This window comes from Octopus sinensis, linkage group LG2 (assembly GCF_006345805.1).
Source record: "Octopus sinensis linkage group LG2, ASM634580v1, whole genome shotgun sequence".
NCBI classification, from domain to species: domain Eukaryota; kingdom Metazoa; phylum Mollusca; class Cephalopoda; order Octopoda; family Octopodidae; genus Octopus; species Octopus sinensis.
In genome coordinates this window covers 38,347,275-38,370,067 of record NC_042998.1, presented here as the reverse complement: position 1 = coordinate 38,370,067, position 22,793 = coordinate 38,347,275, and the positions used below count along the sequence as shown (strand labels likewise).

Here is a 22,793-nt window from a genome sequence, read left to right as displayed (position 1 = left end):
TTTCAGGAAATTTGGCCACTGAATTAGTGTAGAAGATAAAATATATATTTCTCATTTCTTTAGTTCAAAGTAATGTCACAGACCAAAAGAAAAGAGTAATAAATTCCTGTAAAATATAACCTTTCAAGTCTAAGGAAATTATAATTTGTTTTCATAAATAAAATTAAAAATACAGAAACATTTCCATGAACCAGCACAAATAAGAATGGGAAAAACTGGTGATAAGAATGTTTGAAGTAGATTATAAATTTTAATTCATATCTTTAAGGTAAAATATCTTTCTCCTCATTATATCTTTGCTTTGATTACACTCATCTAAATTTTGGGACTCACATTCCTATCTTACTCTCCAATTCACTCTCCTTTCTTTCCCAACTGGGGTATTCCCGTATCTACTCTACAGTAAGACATTTATCTCTGTCCTCCCCTCACCTGGCACAAAGCCACACCCCTGTAATACTCCCCTCCCCCCTACTTCTCAGTTGAGGGTTTTTTTTTGTTTTGCAAAGTACTCGATGATTCTTCTGGTGCCATGTAAAAAGCGCTGGTGTTGGTATCACATAATAAGCACCCAGTACGCTCTGTAAGATGATTGGCACTACGAAGGGTAACATCCGACCATGCCAGCTCCTGTCAAAGCATCCAACATGGCTGTTGAATGATGATGATGATGATGATGAATGTGTCTGACTGTCTGTCCAAAAATTTTGATATCCGCTTTCTGAATTCATTTGCTTTTCTCTCTCTTATATCAACATTTTAAAATAATTCTTTTGTGATTACCATAACAACAAAAATAATATAAGAATTAATGAGGTTGTTATGGACATTTGTATATTGAATCTGATGCATGTTTCACTTGGAGTTCATCTCATTCTAAATTCCAATCAATCATCAAAGATATGTTCCCCTGACCTTCATATCTCATTTCCATCAAACAATTCTATTTAGATTCCACTTCTCTTAACATCAAGTCTAATGTTTATAATCTTCTTCTCTGGAAGATACTCACAAAGGCAATTTCAAAACTTAATGAAAGCATCTAATGGTATTTTCAAACTTTTTCTTTAAACTGTTTCAGCTTTAAAGCTGTGGTCATGTTGTTTGTAATATATAGCTAATTTAATCATCATCATCATTTAATGTCCATTTTCCATGCTGGCATGGGTTGGGTGGTTTGACAGGAACTGGCAAGCCAGAAGACCTCACCAGACTCCAATTGTCTATTTTGAAATGGTTTCTATGGCTGGATGCCCTTTCTAATGCCAACCACTTTACAGAGTGTACTGGTGTTTTTTGGCACCACACAAAAAGCACTCGTGCTGGCACCATGAAAGGATATCCCAGAAAATACTTTGCATAACAGAATTAAACATCTAATTCCTTTTCAGATATAGTTTTTAAGATTGTTGTCTTTATTCACTTCTATGCTTCTGTAATCTTTAAGAACTGCAATGGTGTCTTAAAAACTGCAGCAAAAGCTCATCGCCAACTGAGCAGTTTTCTGGATAAAATAATGTTACAATCCTGCTGCCTTGTAAACATAGAAAACATGGAAATTTCATAAAACCAAATTGGAGTTCAATTCTGACTTTTTAAATTAGTTCATATGAACCAATTAAACATATGATAATTTACCGTTTTTTTGCAGCAGTTGCAAACTTAGAAGTGTGTGGGATATCCATATAAAATACCATGGTTATATATGATGCCAGTTGCTTTTAGGCTTCTCTTTAAAGCATCAACAAACAACATCTATTTAAATTCTTCCATTCCAAATAGTTTAAATAGGTTTTGGCTATTTTCGGATATTGTGCCAAAGCTGTCCACTTCAAATTTATTCGTTTGTTTGATCTTGATACCATGAAACATAAATTGGAAATGATATAAAAATATATCTTTTAAATAGGTTTTATGTTGGTCTTGAAATAATATAGATTTAATCAATAATTCAGCACCAGACAAGTACAGAGTTGATTAAATCCACAACATCCCACACAATTTATAGACTTGTTCCAATGAAATAAAGAAATCGTTATTGAAATAAAAGCAGTGAGCCGAACAAAGTGGTCATAGGCATTTCATCTGTCTTTACATTCTGCTGAGGCTAACTGCCTTTCATTCCTTTCAGGGTCAATAAAATAAGTACCAGTTAAGTACTGGGGGCAGGGGTCAATATAATTGACTTATCCTCTCCACTCTAAAAATGCTGGCTCTGAGCCAACATTAGAAACCATTATTACTATAGAAATAAACTTTAGACATTTTCTCCTACAAAGCTGATACAGAATATCAAAATTAACATTTTCCAATTTCCACTGATTGAAAGAGAGGAAAATCATCATAATCATTGTTTAATGTCCGCTTTCCATGCTGGCATGGGTTGAAAATGTAATCTGCTAATGGGGGCATAAATTAATTTAAGAGCTATTCTCAAATAAAGTATCAGAATGAAAAAGATAGTATATAATTGTATTTACAATTGCTTAGAACATTTAATTAATACAATTAAAACCAAATGTTGAGAGGCTAATCATCATCATTATCGTTTGATATCTGCTTTCCATGCTGGCACGGGTTGGATGGTATAAATTAAGGCGGCGAGCTGGCAGAAACGTTAGCACGCCAGGCGAAATGCATAGCCATATTTCGTCTGCCGTTACGTTCTAAGTTCAAATTCCGCCGAGGTTGACTTTGCCTTTCATCCTTTCGGGGTCGATTAAATAAGTACCAGTTATGCACTGGGGTCGATATAATCAACTTAATCCATTTGTCTGTCCTTGTTTGTCCTCTCTGTGTTTAGCCCCTTGTGGGTAGTAAAGAAATAGGTATAAATTCTGTGACATAGTAGTGTACTATTATTTTGTGAGTTGAAATTCTGCTAGGATTGATCTTGACTAGCTTCCTTGGGATGGGGATAAAATAAGGGGCAGCAGGGAGTGCTTAGCTGGAATCGGTTAACTACACATCTTCTCAACAAATGTCTTTGTACAAAGATATTCATTTCAACATCCACAAACATATTGTCATCATTGTATTAACCTGAATTCCATAGTGACATGGGTGGATGAAACTGTCACAGAATGTCTCACCAAATGTTCCTGTCATTCCTTCTGTGAAGTCCAGCATCCAGAGATTTCTCCTCACAGCTTCTTCATGGATGCTTGGAACATTTTTTATGCAAATTTTGCAGTGCATCTCCACTTTAGTGAAATTATTTCTTACAAAGGTTTCATAGAATCTGCTTTTCAGCCAAATGAAAGAATTCCATTGATGCCAATGAATGATCTCCTGGACAATTTTCCATTCTTTTCTTATTCTAGCTTTTGGTTCCAGCATCTCCAGCCCTAATTAAATTGCTTACATTACAGAAGCTATCAACTTTGTACAGTGAAGTTTCTCTACTTCAAATCATGGATGCTTATCCTTTTGTGAACTGATCACATCCAAAACCCGGCTTCTCCCTATCAGCCAGAGACCCAACTACATTTCAGTGAACCCATTCTTCCCACTAATCTCATGGATTATCTATTACTTTCCTATATATTAAGCCAAACCACTTTGCTCATTTCCCAAACACTCTACTTTTTCCAATACTCTCAGTGATCATTCCACTGCCCCAGGGACACTTGTTACTGACCCCTGTCATTCACTTGTATCCCTTATCAACCCCTATTCCTGTCAATCCTTTTCACACAAAAGTACGATGCATTTACACAAGTCATTTACTAGTTTCCATCAACTCTGGTAAACTTTCAATAAGTTCTTCTCCTTCACTGCTTCTCCATCACCACACACTCCTAACATGTGTAGTTCTTTCACAGACACTCATGGAAGATATGCATTGAATATCCTCCCTGCTGAAGATGCTGCTTAAGCATTGGAATGCTTTCTGTCATTACGTTCTGAGTTCAAATTCCACCGAGGTTGGCTTTGCCTTTCATCCTTTCGGGGTCGATAAATTAAGTACCAGTTACGCACTGGGGTTGATGTAATCGACTTAATACCTTTGTCTGTACTTGTTTGTCCCCTCTATGTTTAGCCCCCTGTGGGTAATAAAGAAATATATATATACACACACACACATATATATATATTTAATCATTAAAGTCTGTTTTCCATGCTGGCATAGGTTGGATGGTTTGACAGGAGCTAGCAAGCCAGAAGACTGCACCAGACTTTGCTGTCTGTTTTCGTATGATTTCTACAGCTGGATGCCTCTCCTAATGCCAACCACCTTACAGAGTGGACAGAGTGCTTTTTACATGGCACCAGTTCTGGCAGGGTCACACTTACGGTGGCTGGAAGATATGGAACACATCAGACAAGCTTTGATGCGGGGTCTGAATTGCTTTGCTTGGAGGCGTTCCACTGAACTTGACATCGGTAATCGATCGGTAAGGTGTATTTTGCATGAAGACCTGCATTTCCACTCATACAAATTGGTCAATGGGCAACAGTTGAAACCATGGGACTATGCACAGTGGCTTAACTTTGCACGTCAGATGGAAGCAATTTTTGAGGCAAATGACAAGCTCATTTTGTTAATGAGTGATGAAGTGCATTCTCATCTCAATGGCATGGGGAATCAAGAGCAGGAAGCTATTCATGTAGAAGTTGCCCAACTCGACAGAGCAATGCTAGAGAGGGTGGAGGCCAACTTCCAAGATGGCCTTCAGAAGTGCATCAATGAGAATGGACACCACATGAAGGATGTTGTATTCCACACTTAATTTTAACAAATACTAATTAAATATGAACACATTGATGTCAATAAAATTCGTTTGCTGCTAAAATTAATGATTTTGTGAATTTTTCAAAACCGTCCGTCCTCTTTGCCTCACCCAGTATATACACAACCATTCACATATTCTTTTATTCTTTGACTTGTTTCAGTTATCTGACTGCGGCCATGCTGGAGCACCATCTTTAGTTGAACAAAACAACCCCAGGACTTATTCTTTGTAAGTCTAGTACTTATTCTATCAGTCTCTTTTGCCGAACCACTAAGTTTAGGGGACGTAAATACACCAATATTGGTTGTCAAGCAATGGTGGGGGGACAAACACAGACTCACAAATACATACACACACACATATATATATGTGTGTGGAGGCGCAATGGCCCGGTGGTTAGGGCAGCGGACTCGCGCTTGTAGGATCGTGGTTTCGATTCCCAGACCGGGTGTTGTGAGTGTTTATTGAGCGAAAACACCTAAAGCTCCAAGAGGCTCCAGCAGGGTGTGGCGGTCCCTGCTGTACTCTTTCGCCACAACTTTATCTCACTCTTTCTTTTGTTGGCCTGCTCGCTTAGCCAGCGGAGTGGCGTCATTTGAAGGCTAAAACAATGCGAAGCACATTGCGACCAGCGATGTTTAGCAACATCTGATAGCCTGGTCGGTCACGGTGATATATATATATATATATATATATATATATATATATATATATATACATACACACGATGGGCTTTTTTCAGTTTCTGTCTACCAAATTCACTCACAAGGATTTGGTTGGCCCAGAGCTATAGTAGAAGACACTGGCTCAAGGTGCCACGCAGTGGGACTGAACCAGGAACCATGTGGTTGGGAAACAAGCTTCTTACCACACAGTCACTTCTTGTATATGTGTATATATATACTTACATATAAGATACCAAAGTGTATATACGCTGCTATATATATATATATATACAAATATAAAATGGGACAAGAACAGCATCCAGACAGGTGATACAAAAAAGGGAAAACTGGTGCTGGTACCATGTAGAAAGCATCCACTACACTCTCTAAAGTAGTTAGCATTAGGAAGGGCATCCAGTCATAGAAACTGTGCGAGCTGGCAGAACTGTTAGTACGCCGGGCGAAATGCGTAGCCTTATTTCGTCTGCCGTTACGTTCTGAGTTCAAATTCCGCCCAAGGAAGCTAGTCAAGATCATCCTTTCGGGGTCGATAAATATAAGTACCAGTTACGCGCTGGGTCGATATGATCGACTTAATTCCTTTGTCAGTCCTTGTTTGTTCCCTCTATATTTAGCCCCTTGTGGGCAATAAATAAATAAGAAACTGTGGCCCCCCCCCAAACCCCAAATCCAATGGAGTCCTGTGTCACCCCTGGTCTTACTAGTTCCTGTTAACCTATCTAACCCATGGCAGCATGGAAAGCAGGACGTTAAATAATGATGATGTCTATACATGTGTCTTAGCGTCTTGTATGACACAAATCCGTTTGACAACACATGCAGCGGTCAGTTTCTACCCCACCTGAAATCCCTTGAATCAAAACACCCCTTTTTATATTTGTTTTAAATGAAATTATAATCTGTGAAATGTAAGGGAGACAACTCCGATCCCCTCCGCGATCATTTGTTTACATTCTGTTAATGGTCGCTTTTAAAATCATTTCCGATATGTTGTTTATGAAGTGAATTTATAAAGACAAGAACTGCACAAGGACCACTGAGATACTATTTCTGTTGTGATGCTTGTACGTCCCCTGTCGGTTGTCTGTTACTAATTGCATTTTATTAATTACTAACATCTGTTTTTACCGACTTTGTTTGAATGATCTGTTTTCTAGTTTTACTTAATTAATTAATAATTACACATGCACAATATTATATTCTGCACAAATGACCAGATTAAAAAAGTGTGTGTGTGTGTGTGTGTGTGATTTTCTACATCAACCAAAACTTTGTGAATAGATTTGGTAGATAGAAATTAAAACAAGCCTCTTGTGTGTGTGTGTGTGCTCGTCTTTGTCCCCATCCAGTGCTTGACCACTGGTGTTGGTTTGTTAGCATTCCTGTAACTTAGCAGTTCAGCAAAAGTACCAGGCTTAAAGAAAGAATTAGTACTGAGGTCCGTTTGGCCAAGGGACTGCCCCAAGATGACCACAGTCCAGGGCCTGAAACGTGTAAAAGATGAAAAATAGATAGTGTCATGATAATCTGATTACAAGGACATAGACCCTAAATATTTGACTACAAAAAATTTCAGCAGGATATTACGATCATATATATATATATATATATATATATATATATATTTACATGCCGGTGGCACGTAAAAAGCACCCACTACACTCTCGGAGTGTTGGTGTTAGAAAGGGCATCCAGCTGTAGAAACTCTGCCAGATTAGATTGGAGCCTGGTGCAGCCGCCTGGCTTGCCAGCCCTCAGTCAAACTGTCCAACCCATGCCAGCATGGAAAGTGGATGTTAAACAATGATGATGGTGATGATGATATATATATATTATATTATATATTAGATATATATATATATATTATATTATATTATATTATATATATTATATTTATATTATATATACATATATATAGATATAAAAAGTAAGATTTAAGGTGAAAAAGCACAGAAATCTTAATTATTTAAAATTATTTAATCCATTACAATATGTACAGAGTTGACTGGTTTCACTTGACTAATCATAAATCAATGTTATGAAATTGTAAGTATTTGATTCAATCTTGCATAGAAGCAGGTGTGATACAGTTTTGCGGTAATCATATCATCATCATTTAACGTCCGCTTTCCATGCCTAGCATGGGTTGGACGATTTGACTGAGGACTGGCAAACCAGATGGCTGCACCAGGCTCCAATCTTGATCTGGCAGAGTTTCTACAGCTGGATGCCCTTCCTAACGCCAACTGCTCCGAGACTGAAGTGGTTGCTTTTATGTGTCACCGACACGAGGGCCAGTCAGGTGGTACTGGCAATGGCCACGCTCAAATGGTGTTTTTTACGTGCCACCTGCACAGCAGCCAGTCCAGTGGCACTGGCAACGACCTCGCTCGAATGTTTTTTCACATGTCACTGGCACAAGTACCAGTAAGACGACGCTGGTAACGACCATGCTGGAATGGTGCCTTTGACGTGCCACCGGCATGGAAGCCAATTAGCAGCTCTGGCAACCTATCACGCTCGGATGGTGCTCTTAGCACTCCACTAGCACTGATGCCAGTCATAAAATTTGATTTCGATTTCACTTGCCCCAACAGGTCTTTGCAAGCAGAGTTTAGCGTCCAATGAAGGAAAGGTACGCATAAGTGGGCTGGTTACACCCCTGGCTTAGGCCACGAGGTTATGGTCTCATTTGGCTTACCAGGTCTTCTCAAGCACAGCATCTTTCCAAAAGTCTCGGTCACTAGTCATTGCCTCGGTAAGGCTTAATGTTCAAAAGTCGTGCTTCACCACTTCATCCCAGGTCTTCCTGGGTCTACCTCTTCCACAGGTTACCTCAACTGCTAGGGTGTGTCACTTTTTCACACAGCTATCCTCATCCATTCTCGACATATGACCATACCAGCACAGTTATCTCTCTTGCACACCACATCTGATGCTTCTTAAGTCCAACTTTTCTCTCAGGGCGCTTACACTCTGTCGTGTATGCACACTGACATTACACATCCATTGGATCATACTGGCTTCATTCCTTGCGAGCTTACGCATGTCCTCAGCAGTCACAGCCCATGTTTCACTGCCATGTAGCATGGCTGTTTGTACACATGCATCATAGTCTACCTTTTACTCTGAGCAGGAGGTCCTTTGTCACCACCAAAGGTAGGAGCTCTCTGAACTTTGCCCAGGCTATTCTTATTCTAGTAGCTACACTTTCAGCGCACCCACCTCCACAACTGACTAGGTCACCTAGGTAATGGAAGCTATCAACTACTTCTAGTTTTTCTCCCTGGAATGTGGCAGAAGTTGTTCTCTGCACATTTTCAGTGTTTATTGCGCCTGAGCATCTGCCACATGCAAAAACTATCTTTCCAGTTAGCCTTCCTTTGATATTGCTGCACCTCTTATGTGTCCGTAGCTTACACTGGGTGCATATAGAGTTTCTACCTACGCCTTTTCTACAGATCGAGCAGGGATTTGTGGTTTGCCTGCCTTCCTACTTATTAGGACTTTGATTTTAGCTAGGTTGACTCTAAGGCCCTTCGATTCTAATCCTTGTTTCCATACTTGAAACCTCTCAAGTTCTGCAATTAGAGCAAGGTCGTCAGCATAGAGGAGCTTCCTAGGGCATCCTGTCTTGAATTCCTGTTATTGCCTGGAGCACTATGATAAATAGGAGGAGGGCTAAGGACTGCACCTTGGTGGACCCCTACCTCTACCTGGAATTATACACACACATATATATTGGCCCAGACACCTTGGTTAGCTGTATTTTACAAGGGTTTATTTGGTTTTTATTATAATAATAACTTTACTCTCTTAACTGATCGGGTGCTATAATAATTGTTGAAAATCACACTCTCACACACAGATTTTTTTTTTTTTATCAAAGCTGAAACTGAGAGTTTGCCTCATAACCTGACTCTTGTATCACTGCAATCATCAGGCAAAACTAACAAGACTCGGTGCTGTAAAACTTGAGTCAGGAGACCAATTCTCATCTTTGGTAATAAAAATACTATCTCCTTTCCAACATGTATTGAGTATGTCTCACTTGTTCACCTGGCATTAAGCAACCAGCCATAGAAACCATGCCAGAACAGAGAATTCCTGAGAACTACATGAAGGATACACACATCTGTGGAGTACTCAGCCACTTGCATGGTAATCTCATGAGCAGGCTGCTCCATTGATCAGAACAACCGGAACACTCAACACTGTAATCAACGGAGTTTGTCTGAGAACTGGTAAGCTGGGGAGCTGTACCAGACTCCAGTCTGATTTGGCATGGTTTCTACAGCTGGATGCCCTTCCTAACGCCAACCACCTTACAGAGTGTAGTGGGTGCTTTTTACATGACAGATATGAAACATTGGCATCGGCCACGACTACAATCTCACTTGGCTTAACAGGTCTTTTCAAGTGCTGTGTATTGCCAAAGGTCTCAGCCACTTGCCACTGCCCTTGTGACGCCCAACATTCAGAGGGTGCATTTTACGTGCCAGTTATGTGACACTAGCATTGGCCATGACGACAATTTCACTTGGCTTGATGGTTCTTCTCTAGCACAGCATATTACCAAAGGTGTCAGCCACTTAGTTATATCTTACTAATTGGTATCTACGAAGATTTTAACAGTACCAACTCTGCAGTTAAATTTTAAAATAAAGTACTCTGTAAATGAATACTGGTAAACAGTAATCTCTTTGATTAAGCATAAAAACAGCTTTCTCTTTGTCAAATACTTTCCCATCTACAAAGAATAACATGACCACACCTACAAAAACGAAATTCTGCTTGTCTTTGAAAGTATGAAGTTTGATTAGTTCGTCTCCTCATTAATTTGATCTTTTATCCTTTACTTGTTTGTCATTAGACTGTGGTCATGCTGGGGCACCACATTCAAGAATTTTAGTCAAACAAATTGACCCCTGTGCTCACATTATTAAAGTCTTGTACTTATTCTGTTGGTCTATTTTGCCGAACTGCTAAGTTATGGTGACATAAGTTTTCCAACCATAGCTATTCCATTATTAATTTTTTTAATAATTACACTTCTCATTACATTCCAGGGAACAGTTTTCCTAAAGCACTTTAAATAATGCACATTTTTGCATGTGCAAAGAAATCAACAAATTTAATCTTAATTTTGAAAATGTGTTTGGGATCTTTTCGGTTTGAACGGCAGTTTTTCTAGCGGTGTCATATGAAATTGTCACCCATAATTATGACCCTAGTATCGATCTATTGCCTTTCTATCTGTTTTAGGGTTAGGGTTAGTGGTGTTGGGAAGGGTATCTTTTTTTCTTCAAAAATGTAAATAAACCCAATCTGTTTCTTAAACGAGGGACATATTCATACGGCACAGAATGTTTTTCACCTCAATAGACGTCATTGGTTGGTTGAAATTGCAGAAATTGAAGAAAAACAACAACAAGTATCTTACAAACTATAGAATTTTCTCAATAAAGCCAAGAGAAAAAGATGTTTTCTAAATACATTCTACCAGTATACGAAGTTTATAATTTTTTAGTTACCTAGAAATTATGTTAAAAACCGTCGTTCAAACTGAAAAGATCCTGTGTTTGTTTATATTCTAAGAGTTTCACAGAAGTTTTCATTGGTGCAGATTTGGGTGTGTTGTAAGAATTTTGCTTTCCAACCATATAGTTCCGGGTTTCAATCCCACTGCGTAGTATCTTGGGCAAGTGTCTTCTACAATTGCCTTGGGCCAACCAATGCATCAAGCGGATTGGGTAAACGGAAACTGAAAGCCCACTGTGTGTGTTCCACCGCTGTTTTTACTATTTTAAGTCATACCAACTCATAAGGACCGGTTTCTCGGTTTCCATGGCATATCTATTCCCCAAATGGTCGGGATGCCAGTCCGTCGCATGATTACTCGTTCGTACCAGCTGCGTGGACTGGAGCAATGTGAAATGAAGTGTTTTGCTCAAGAGCACAATGTGTCGCCCGGTCCAAGAATCGAAACCATAACCTTACAATCATCAGCCCAACATCCTAACCACTAAACCACCGCTGCTTGATAACCGGTATTAATGTAAATACGCCCCCGTAACTTAGTGGTTCGGCATAAGAGACCGAGAGAATAATTAAGGCTTTAAAAGAAAATAAGCAATGGGGGTCGATTCTTTTGACTAAAACCCTTCAAAGCAGTGCTGTAGCATGGCCGCAGTCAAATAACTGAAACAAAGATAAAGGATACAAAGATTGGCGTAAACAGGTTCGTCGCTCATTCGAACGTGTTCCATTCATTCATTCTTGGCCTTGCAATACAAAAAGCCTCTTAACACGTCAGCAAAATTCAATAACAAGAAAAGATATTTACATCGGAATCTTGGCGAAGAATAAATGGGTTGGCCGGTGCTGAATGAAAACAATCTCCTTTAGTAAAATGTTCCAGTAAACTAAAATACGGGGAATAGTTTTATAAGTACTTCGTCCAGGACTATATTTTCCTTGTTATTTGACTTCCACGGAAAATGAAACATTTTACAAACAGAGGAATAAAAAAAATGTGTGCAAGTAAATAGTAAAAGAATTTATAGTTACCAATGAATGTATTTTGTTCGTGTAATTATTTCGACGCTGATCTAGATCTTGTCGTATTGTACACTGAACCCTTTGCGGTTAATAAAGAAAATACTATTCTATTGTACATGGAAGGTTCAAAACAGATGAACCTCTTGACCTGTCCCAGTTAAAGGCTTCTTTGAAATATGCCAACTACTTCCGAACGTGTGGCGACCGGAAATAAAGACAAAAGAAAAGAAACAATTGGCTACATTTCTCAAATTATTTTCACTTTCAAATCTTGTGGAGGGTTGAATGGCCACGGTATTTGGTTCTGGTGCTTTATGGTCTGATTTCAAATCTCGCCCCGGCCGAATGTGTCTTTTAGTCTTCTGGAGTCGATAAAATAAAACTAAGTACTGAAATATTTTAAATATAGCTATAAATCACACTAGATGTGAATGAATTTTATTCTACAAAATTTGCATCAACACAAAAAACCCCCCAAAAAACAACTGGATATATGAATGTTCACTTTTTCTTGAATACGGTTGTTCATATGAAACAATTACGTTTTAATCCAAATGAAAATAAAATAAAAGGCGTGTAACCAAAATAGTGTAATGAGATTGTGTCCCTTTAAGTTATCTCCCTTAAGAAAATAGTATCAGATGAATTACTTCCCTTGAAATCAATAACCGTAATCGAATTTGTACAGCGATAAATCGCATTTTAACAATAAATATTCATAATAATGAGTATATATTACGCTGGTGATATCGGCGGCGAGCTGGCGGACACGTTAGCGCGCTTGGCGAAATGCTTAGTGGTATTTCGTCTGTCGTTACGTTCTAAGTTCAAATTCCGACGAGATCGACTTTGCCATTCATCCTTTCGGGGTCGAAAAATAAAGTACCAGTTTCGCACTGGAGTCGATATAATCGATTTAATCCATTTGTCTGTCCTTGTTTGTCCTCTCTATGTTTAGCCCGTGTGGGTAGTAAAGAAATAGGTATTTCGTCTGCCGCTACGTTCTGAGTTCAAGTTCCGGGGTCGATAAATTAAGTACCAGCTACGCACTGGTGTCGATGTAATCGACTTAATTCGTTTGTCTGTCCTTGTTTGTCCCCTCTGTGTTTATCCTCTTGTGGGTAGTAAAGAAATATGATTACGATATTTTATTTAAACATAACAGTTGACCGAAGTTTACCATCGCTATTGTTGTGGATGAAATGGTTGCTGAAAATTTCGTTATCGATAGAAAATATGTCGTAAAGGAATAGAATGTAGAAATAGTTTGCACGTTCAGCTTGTTAAACCCGCGAAAAGAAAAATTTGAGAAGAAAGTAAAACGCTGGGAAATTTGTGAGCTGTCTTATAGTTATGTCCGTCTTTTTGTGAGCTTGTAACAGGATCTGGCAGCAGCATCACCACAAGCTTATGTACTAAATTATGATTGAAAAGAATTGTATTTGTGCATCTATCTATACTAATCACGTCTTTTTAGTAAAATTTAGTGAAATAGTATCACAGCTAGCTTTTCTCGGTTCTTTCCGGGTATATTAAAGAAAGACTAACATTCTAGAATCAAAATAGAAATCCTGAATGGGTTAGTACAAAGTTTAGGACATTGGAGAATCGAAATAGAATGTGCAGTTCGGTTTTTAATCAGTAGCAGCAGCGACTACTACTACTACTACTACTACTACTACTACTACTACTACTACTAGATTACAAGGAAAAGGTATGTGATTGAAGTATGTAAATATATTTTTCTATGGAGGACTTTTTTCAAAATTTGGAGGAAAGAAACCAGTGGATTTCTTCCGTGTCTTCTAAAAACTGACTGAAATGCTAATTAAAAAAGAAAAAAGAAAAAAAAGACATTGACCGCAATCTCCGCCAAACCATGAGATCAATCGGCATGACCTCACTCGCCAACATTATCTGACATAGCGCATCTCTGACATAGCGCATGTACTTTCTCATTTCTGTATCTTTTAGATCCCTATTACAGTCCTTGCTCCTAGGAGTAACTGGTCTCATTCAGGTTTCAGTCACCCATTCCACACCCAGCCTCTCACCTCTCTTCTCCCAGTCACCCGCTCCTTTATCTCCGGACTATTGGTTGTATTTTTGCTACAACCGTTAACATGCCACTGTTCAACGAGCTTCTTTCTATCCGTCAAATTCACTTTGAATGATTTTTGGTCAAATCGCAGTTCGATCCATTCTGCTACAAAGTGCCATCCTTGTCTGTAACAGACAAACACCAGTTCCTTCAAAACAAAATTGGCGAAATATTTTGCGCCCCCATCCCTCATATGAATTTAGGAAACATTTTATCACGCTAAGAGTTGCTGAAGCATGGAACAAACTGCCGTCATCAGTTGTTAGTTGTCAAAGCACTTGCATCCTTAAAGACTTCCATGTTTCTTGAGATTCGCCAACACTACACCTGATTTTCTCCCCTCCATACACACGCAAGCATGTATCTGACTCATACACTGTTCACTTTCCAGACATTTGTACATTACTGCATATGCTTTATACGCACTTTTGACTGGTTGTGGTGTACCTGAGCACTGAATACAATAATTTCATTATTATTATTAAATGATGAAGTAGATTTTCTATCCAGATAATTCTTTTTACACGAACATGCTGGACACTTTTATGATAGGTGGAGACCATCTTGATTTTATTAAACGTAACGACTTGCTCGCCCTTATTTCAATTCTTACAGGCATTTCGCCAAGGGAAACTATTGTTCGCTTTACGCATACGCCGTTTTGACGATTTCACAGTTGAAAACAACGCATAACGACGTCATTCGTTACGAAGAGTTATTTCCCTTGTATCAGTAACCGCTTGCTGCAACAGAATTTCCTCCATTTCTGCTGGGTCAGGAAAGGGATCCCGTCCGCGAAATTCTTTTCCCTACGAGAGTTCTTCTTTTATACGTTTCAGTCATGGGGCTGCGGCCATGCTGGGGCACCGCTTCGAAAAATTTTTTAAATTGAATGTATCGACACCAATATTTCTTTCTTTTTTTTTTACTAGCCTGGTACTTATTCTATCAGGCACTTTTGCTGAACTGCTAGGTTACAGGGACGTAAACACATCAGCACCGGTTGTCAAGCGGTGGTGGTGGTGGTGGTGGGGTCAAACACACACACACACACACACACACACGACGGGTTGTTTTTAGTTTTCGTCAACCAAATCCACTCACAAGGGCTGGCTCGAGCCGAGGCTTTCGTAGAAGACACTTGCTCAAGGCGTCACGCATCGCTTCTTTCCACACAACCTCGCCTGCATCTATGTGTGTGTACACACACACACACACACATACATAGATGCATAGTGTGTGTTAAACTGTAATGGGTTTATTGGTAAATACCGTTCCGGATGTCCATCTAGATTTCATAGGAGTAGAGGATGCTCCATTTATATTTGGAACCCCCCCCCCCCCCCAGAAAAACCCAACCTAATTCATAGAGTTGCTCTTTTAGGAATAAGATACTTCAACATATAAGTTGCAGCCAGTAGAGAACCAGTGATCTTTCCTCGCTTGTCACTGGAGCTCATTATGTTGATTGAGAGAATGGAAAAAGTGCTTCACAAGGTTGTGTCGCTTAAATCGAACGACTATCTTTTCATTTCTTGATCCGTTATTTAGTTTATAAAGTCCTAGAGCGAGGCATATGTGGCGTGAACAGACAAATCCGCTGACCTGCAGGAATGGAAAATATATCGGAACAATCAAGCCAAATGTGAGGCGGCTATCATTTGAGAACATGAAGGCAAACATGTGTGTGTGTGTGTGTGTGTGTATGTATGTATGTATGTATGTATGTATGTATGTATGTATGTATGTATGTGTGTGTATGTATGTATGTATGTGTGTGTGTATGTGTATGTATTTATGTATGTATGTATGTATGCATGAATGTATGTATGTATGTATGCATGTATGCATGCATGCACGCATGTATGTATGTATGTATGTATGTATGTATGTATGTATGTATGTATGTATGTATGTATGTATGTATGTATGTATGTATGTATGTATGTGTGTGTGAATGTAGGATTTCTTCTTTGAGTTTTATCTAAGTTCTTGAGAGAGTTCAAGCCAGTCACTAACAAAGTGACAAGACTTCCTGAATTAAGGGAGTTCCCGGTGTTTGCATGAGGTTGAGTTGGTGTAGGTGCACCAAAGTGCACACACACACACACAATATATATATATATATATATATATATTTTGCGTCCTTGTATTTCTATCTAAGGGAGACAAGACCGTGGTGACGATTACTTCCCTTCGCTTTTGTAACCAAAAGTATTCATCGTCATTTATTTCATTCATATCCTTTCCGCATTTCTTTCTCGGGTCTTTTATTGTTTTTCTTTCTGTCTCTTTTCCATCTCCGTCTTTCATCTTTGAATGGAACTTCTCACACTCTTCCATCCTTGTATCAAGTGTTTCTCCTGAGAACCTGATAATAATTAAGCAGTGTTACTTTCCGTGTGTTCGTAAAAGTTAGGCTATTTCTCGTGCTGGCATTTTTGCATTATTCTTCAGATGCTTATTAAACATTAAAAGTTTTATGTCCAACAAACGTCTGAAGAATAAAACAAGGGTCAGCAAACAAGAGTAAATTACCCCAAGTGGGGGTAAAAATGCAATTCTTGTGGGTAATGAGGACTCATAAGACAAAAGTCAAATTATATAAAAAAACGTGTTCTTTGTTATAACAGAAAATTTTCTGCTATTATGAGGAAGCAGTCAAAAAGTTGCTGCCTTTTGCAACAACCTACCTTTGCGAATAAGGATTTCCCACTCTAATGGAAAAAAAAAAAAGTGGGATCAATTGGACCTCGAAGACTGTTTACAAATTGCTCTGGCATCAAAATGTTCCAATTTTGATGTAATTGTAACAAAAATGAAACACCATTTCCCCAAAACCTGAAGTGAAAAAAGTTTCATAATGAGGATATTAATTTAATGTGAGGTATACTTGCCATCTCAATATGGCTAACCACTAAGGATGGTGTGTTACTGTAGCTTTTAGTCACAGGAGATCATCGTCTCCAGCTGGCTTTAGGCACACTTTCTGTGCCTTATGGTATTTGCAAAAGGAGGTCACCCTTCCCTCGTCAACCTAAGTGATACGCAAGGACTGCAGTTTCTAGGTATTTGCCTGTCTTCAGCGTACGGCAATCACCGGTTTTCGATGAAAAGGTGTTCGAATGCAAATCCTTATTTCGTTTTTCCAGTAACTTTTCGTCACTGATCTCGAAAAACTGTATGCAAGCAGTAATAAATCTCTGAACGAGGTATAAACAGTAACTGCACGACAATGTGAGGTATACTTGCCATCTCAATATGGCTAACCACTAAAGGTGGGTGTTACTGTAGCTTGTAGCCCCAGGAGATCATCGTCTCCAGCTGGCTTTAGGCACACTTTCTGTGCCCTTATGGTATTTGCAAAGGGAGGTCACCCTTTCCTCGTCAACCTAAGTGATACGCACGGACTGCCGTTTCTATTAATTTATTTTATTGCATTTGTTTTATACTTTTTATATTTATAATTGTATTCTCCATAGAAATAGATTCAACAAACCTTTTGAATTCAAAGAATCTATGATTTTCTTCCACTGAAAATAAGAGGGTAACGTTGGCATACGAGGTCTGATCAATAAGTATCTGGACTGTTTCCATAGTAACGAAGCTAAAGCACGCAGTGTAAAGCTGTTTGGCACAGATTGAACTTGAACTCTGCTGTGCAAGTGCACTAAGTTTTAACGTTCTAGTTTACTTCCGCTGTTTACAGCAATGCTTGGAAGGAACGTGTGTAGCGTGTGATCGGCGCATGGACTATAATAGAGAAAGTTGCCATGGAGATACCTGCTCAGAGGTCTATGTAAAGTTTTAGAAAGTGTATAGAAAGGAGTGTATGAGCTGCACACAAGTGTATGAGTGGTTCAGATGTTTCCAAGATGGCCGAAAAAATGTTGATGTTGACAAACGTTCTGGGAGACCCGCAACCAGCAGAACTGAGGAAAACATCACAGATGTGTGTGCAGCTGTGAGGGGAAATCATCGAATCACCATCCGTGAGTTATGAGAGGATGTGCAGATTAGTTACGGTTCAGTTCTGTCCATTATCACTGAAGATTTGGGTATAACACATGTCTGCCAAATATGTGTCAAAATTGCTTTCAGCTGACCAAAAAGACAGTCAGGTTTCAGTTGCACAAGATCCTCTTGGCTGAGTAGAGAACGGTGAAAACGTTTTGAAAACTTGGCATAGGCATTTGAACAGGTATCGCTAAGATCTTGGCAAAATCTGATGCAGATTCTCTGCCCAACGTTCTGCCATGATCAATGCAACGATCACACGCTACACACGTTCCTTCCAAGCATTGCTGTAAACAGCGGAAGTAAACTAGAATGTTAAAACTTAGTGCACATACACAGCGGAGTTCAAAGTCAATCTGTGCCAAACAGCTTCACTCTGCATGCTTTAGCTTCGTTACTCTACCACCAGTCCGGATACTTATTTATCAAACCACGTAAATAATATGTTTTGGGGCAATTGGTTAAAAAAGTTCTGACTGCTGCATTAAACACACACTGACGAAACTCTTCCGATGTCATCTTCAATTTTCATCTTCGAGTGTCGACAAAATACTAAATTCTTCTTCTTCTTCTTCTTCTTCTTCTTCTTCTTCTTCTTCTTCTTCTTCTTCTTCTTCTTCTTCTTCTTCTTCTTCTTCTTCTTCTTCTTCTTCTCTTCTTCTTCTTCTTCTTCTTTGTGTTTCGCCCGTTACTACGTTCTGGGTTCAAATTTCTCCGAGGTCAACATTACCTTTCATCTTTTCGGGGTCGATTAAATAAGTACCAGTTGAACACTGGGGTCGATGTAATCGACTTATCACCCCACCCCAAACTGCTGCCCTTGTGGCAATATTTGAAACTATTATTATTATTAGTTTTTTTTTTATATTACTTACTTGCTTACTTACTTAGGTGGCGAGTTGGCAGAATTGTTAGTACGCTTGACAAAATGTTTAATGACATTTTGTCCGTCCTTACGTTCTGAGTTCAAATTCTGCCGCGGTCGACTTTGACTTTCAACCTTTCGGGGTCAATAAATTAAGTACTAGTGAAACACTGGGGTCGAATGTAATCGATAAGTCCCCGCCTCCAAAATTTCAGGCCTTGTGCCTATAATAGAAAGGATTATTATTATTATTATTATTATTTTTTTTTTTTTTCTTCTTTCAAATTTGCTTCCATTTCTTGCCGAGTGTCTTCCCGACTCCTAGGGCAAAGAAACTCATAGTATACATTAGTAGGCCATTAAACTAAACTCAATAGTTCGTTAATCTTAAAAATTTTTTTTTTTAAGTTAAATTAAAATACATGGGTAGTAATAGTTCTCACATCGACAATGCTCTTCTCTATACGTGTGATGTACCAGTTAAGACAATCCTTTGCACTTCTTGCCGGGATGGTAAGCCAGGGATCATTCTCATATAATTTTCGGTTCCCTTCTTGATCATTCCTAGTGCTCCTACGATCACTGGTATTGTAACCGCCTTGAGATGCCACATTTTCTCAATTTCAATGAGCAGGTCTTTATATTTTCTGAGCTTGTCAAACTCTTTCGCCGAGATCACAAGGGATGCTCATGTCGATCAATAAGCAAACTTTATTGTTTTGGTCTTCTTCTTCTTCTTCTTCTTCTTCTTCTTCTTCTTCTTCTTCTTCTTCTTCTTCTTCTTCTTCTTCTTCTTATTATTATTATTATTATTATTATTATTATTATTATTATCATTACTGTTATTGAGTGAGAGAGCAGTGCATGCCAACAAAGTGACACTGGGAAAAAATATACGAAGCCCATATTATTATTATTATTATTATTATTATTATTATTATTATTATTATTATTATCATTATCATTATTATTATTATTATTATTTTAGTTTGGTTCATTTCAGTCTTATTGTCGGTAGGATTTATGTGGGTAGCAGGTTGCTACCTGTGACCTTAGCGACGCACAAGTTCTCAGCTATCTTACAGGTGATTAGAACTCTCGGCAAATTCTACTGCATCACCTGCCACACAGAGATATAAGCAGTGGTTGAACGATAGAGCAGTTGTATACTGTCGACAGTATACAACTGCTCTATCGTTCCACCACTGCTTATATCTCTTTGAGATATTTAGAAATGTAATATTTCTAATTTTGATGATCAGTGAATATACTTCACTGAATATATATATATATGTTTACAAGTCTAGACAGGTATCTTCAGCTGCAGGTCTTGCTGCTCCAGACTGATGACGAGCAAGACTCAGAAACATGTCTCTGGATGCAGGCCTAGCTGTTGGGGATGCTTGTCTCCCCTTTGTAAACATAAGGACAAAGGAAATGTGTCAAGGCCGACATATATACATACATATATGGTTATAGATAATCTCTGACGAGGCCTACAGATATATATATAAGCACCTCATTTTCAACTGCCTATCACCTCAATACACTTGACTGATATAGGCAGAATGAGATGCGTTTATCTATGGGCTGAAACAACTGTAAGTGATTTTAATAATTTATATTCATGTTTTTTAATAATTGCTTGTATTCTTATTTCATATGCATAGAATAATATGCTATATGTATGTATGTTATTATAATTATCATTTTAATAAATAAATAAGTTAAGATTTTAATGTCCAGAAGTTGATGAACCAACTATTGTGCTTCTCCATTTTCTTATTTGCAATACATACATACATACATACATACATACATACATACATACATACATACATACATACATACACACACACACACACACATATATATATATATATACACACATCTATCTATCTATCTATCTATCTATCTATCTATCTATCTATCTATCTATCTATCTATCTATCTATCTATCTATCTATCTATATATATATACACACATATATCTATCTATCTATCTATCTATCTATCTATCTATCTATCTATCTATCTATCTATCTATCTATCTATATATATATATATATATATATGTATATATCTATATATATATACATATACACCTTTTACTTATACATCCCATTTGCTGAATATCTATGGGGTTTCCCGTTGCAAAAAATATCCCAGTCGCCCGTCACTTTTGCTCTGCCAGCCGTTCCGCCGCACGCATCGCTACCTGTGGCTAGGCTTTGTACCATGGATCCAACACCACCAGACGTCGCCTTGAACAGCGTTATGTCTCTCTATAACCCCAACCCCCACTCCTTCCAGTAACATCTACGTAGTTTTTTTTTTATGTTTTCAAAATTATTCTTTTAATTGTTTCAGTCGGTTCTCAAGCGGTGATACAAAAAGACACACACACATAGATACATACGTATATATGCACACAACGAGCTTCTTTCCTTTTCCGTTTACCAAATCCACTCATAAGGCTTTGGTCTGCCAAGGTTATAGTAAATGTCACTTGCCCAAGGTCCCGTGCTGTGGGATTGAACCCAGAACCGTGTGCTTGGGAAGCAATTAAAGCATTTTTGAACATTTAAATTTAACTTGTTATCTTTTTGATTATATTTAGATTATTTTAACTTTTAATTTATCTTCCGCACACTTTGTAATGAATGCAAACTTGTTATCAGTTTAAAATTTGCGAGTGGCATCTTCGAAACCGTAAGAAATCCATTCATTGTATGGAAGAAATTTCTTGCTGTAAACAGTTGTATTTACACGGATTCAGCTCGCGGTGCTCCCTTTCCAGGCTGTGCAATGCATACATTTCGAAGTGGTTATTTCCTCTTCAGCAGCAGAGACTGGAAAGGCAGACGCTACGAGCTGACACGAGAGACAGGTCCCTCTTATGATATTCCCATCACCGTCCAATAAACGGTTACACTCTTCAGCAGTTGGCCGTAAATAAAATACAGGTGACAGCAGGGCTAAGCAGTGATGTGTCTAAATACAAATTTGTTACCAGTTCAAATATGCTTGACGCACATTCGAACCTGTAAAAGAAGCCATTCGCTGTATTTTGCTGTGGAGAAAAAATTTCTTGCTGTAGACAAATCAGTGAAAACATATCGAATCAGTCTGTAGCATTCCGTAATCAGACTGTTTGATGCATACATTTGGTATAAATTCTGGCATTTGAACTATAAGCTTCTAATGGTAGACACGATAAAACTTTAAGAAAAAATAAATTATTTTGAGCATAGGCATGCTCTCAATGTTTTGAATACAACATGTTTAAAAGTAAAGTAGTACTCAATACGTACATACATACATACGTACATAGATAGATAGATAGATGCATACATACATACATTCATACATGCACGCACGCATACATGCATACAGATACACAGATACACACATATATGTATGTATGTATGTATGTATGTATGTATGTATGTATGTATGTCAGTGTCAGCGCCAAGCAGTGATTAGGAATAAACGAACTTTAGTTAAAAAATGTTCGCATCTTACTTAAACTTCTAAAGGTAAATTTACTGCAGTTACTGCGAAGAAGAAGAAAAAAAATTTCTTTATGGTAAAAGGTGTTAAAACAGCATATCTGCCCAGTGCTAGATGTTAAAATGCCACAAACAGATTTCAACACACACACACACACACACACACACACACACACACACACACACACACACACACACACACACACACACACACACACACACATAGACATAGACATAGAGAAGTATACATGCTCACATTTATACGTGTGTCTATGTCTGCATGTGTGTGAATGTAATGTATGTTCGAAGTTAATA

General features: G+C 38.3%; 1 protein-coding gene across 3 annotated transcripts in view; it reads right to left on the bottom strand.

Moving 5' to 3' along the window:
* Positions 1 to 22,508, bottom strand: part of LOC115232587 (biotin--protein ligase) — a 72,769-nt gene extending 50,261 nt beyond the window's left edge. The window contains exon 1 of one of the 3 annotated variants that reach the window (XM_036512206.1): positions 22,492 to 22,508. The gene's annotated coding sequence lies outside the window, so the exon portion shown is untranslated. Of the gene's footprint in view, positions 1 to 11,768; positions 11,875 to 11,992; positions 12,398 to 22,491 lie in introns of those variants that run through there. The other 2 variants (XM_029802551.2, XM_036512202.1) reach the window with 2 other exon arrangements.
* Between the last annotated feature and the right edge of the window lie 285 nt (positions 22,509 to 22,793).